Raw genomic sequence first — 2,035 nt, 5'->3', positions numbered from 1 at the left:
ATAATGCGCCCTGCCACAAAGCAAAAATGGTTAAGGAATGGTTTGAGGAACACAACAACGAGTTCAAGGTATTGACTTGGCCTCCAAATTCCCCAGATCTCAATCCAATCGAGCATCTGTGGGATGTGCTGGACAAACAAGTCTGATCCATGGAGGACCCACTTCGCAACTTACAGGACTTAAAGGATCTGCTGCTAACGTCTTGGTGCCAGATACCACAGCACACCTTCAGAGGTCTAGTGGAGTCCATGCCTCAATGGGTCAGGGCTGTTTTGGTGGCAAAAGGGGGACCTACACAATATTAGGCAGGTGGTCGTAATGTTATGGCTGATCGGTGTATACTCTTATATATCTGATCATGCTAAATGTACCAAAATGCCAATCAGCAAGACCTGTAATTGTTTCAGTACAATAGTTTTCAGTTTTGACACTACCCTCCAGCTACATATACATGTAAAATAATTGCATTTAACTTTGCCCATAAATACTTGCTTATTCACCAGAAAATGGATGTCCTAGGACTTTGGGCATCACACAGCATTTTACTTTATGGAATACTTTTGCAGTTTATTTATTATATTATATATTATATATAGATAGATAGATAATGAATAGCAGAAATTAATGTTGCTCTACACAACTAGAATTGTCTACCTCTGGTGCAGGACAAAGGAGACTCTAGAATTTGGTTGTGGTGTTAAAAATGTCTCTGTGGCAGAGGTGGTATTACAGTCCCATAAAGCATTTGAGATCTCTACCCCAGAGAATATCTAAAAGGTTATTAAAGCTGAATTAGGGCCTATTTCAAAGCCCCGTCCAAAAAATAATAATACATTATTACCGGGTGTAGCTCTATTGTAGGGAGTTTAACCATCCCTTTGCTGTGTTAAACAGTTCTTGTATTTTCAGTAGTAATATTCAGAGTCATAAAAACAAAAAAGTTTACTTCAGTCCTATTTTGAGAAGGTTTTACTCCCACACTGACTCACACCAGCTACCTTTGCCTGATGCGGAGCTGGTCTGAAGAAACCTTTCCCTTGGGATTGGGAAGCTCCCTCACACAAACACAAAAACAGCTCTGGTTGCCTCTCACAGAATCTAGACTTTCCGGCTTTTTCCAAAGTTATTTCAGTGTAGTGCCATCTGAAATCTTTCATTAATTTCCTGTCAGCAGTAACCTCCACATGTCTTTGCTTCACCTTCTTCGAAAGCCAGTCGCGCCTGAAGTGCTCCACTTAATAACGCCAATAAAAGCCCATTAAAGCTCACTTCAAAATGCAGCAGCTGTCTGTGGTCAGTATTCAAGTTAGTCACACTGTGAAATTTTTTAAACCCAAATTATTATTTTTTCTTTTTTCTTTCTCAGGCCGAGATCATCACCTTTGTTGTCTAACCACATTGCTGGCTCTGGCTATGGGAGAACGTTTCTTCTCATGGACATCCCTCCTGATGAAAACAGGATCGTTATGTGTAAACAGTCTGAATCTGCTTTAATTGTGGAGATTTGTCCTTAATGCCAAAAGGGATTGATGGGAGAGTTTCACATATAAATCCTTCCAAAGTTTCCAGATATAGACAAAATTATTAGTTGCAAAATGTTCCAGTGAAATATTTAATGTTTTTCTTTCTTTATTCATACAAACAAGCATTCATAATGGTGTTTCTATGGTGTTGTTATTGGTAGGTTTTAGTTTCTAAAAGGTTTATTTCATGGTCTAATTAAGCATATTCCACAATGCAAAGTCAAAAACAAAAGTATACCCCACCTAGTGAGCTATGGAAAAACAGGGCATATGTAGCCATATAACAAGAAAGGAATAGATCAAATACAGTTTATTGTTTTAATCTTTCTGAAACTACATTGCGAAGGTATGTATACTCTCTCAGATCTGGATTAGATACAAATTGAGACCTACCTGCCAATTTCTAACTCCAAACCAAATACATGGGAGTTTTTCTTGGGATAAGTACAAGACAACTCTGACAAGTAGAAAGCCGTCATCCTGTAAAATGTCTGAAGCTTACAGAAAGTATA

Source organism: Amia ocellicauda, chromosome 15 (assembly GCF_036373705.1).
Source record: "Amia ocellicauda isolate fAmiCal2 chromosome 15, fAmiCal2.hap1, whole genome shotgun sequence".
NCBI lineage: Eukaryota > Metazoa > Chordata > Actinopteri > Amiiformes > Amiidae > Amia > Amia ocellicauda.
This window is presented reverse-complemented; position numbering follows the sequence as displayed.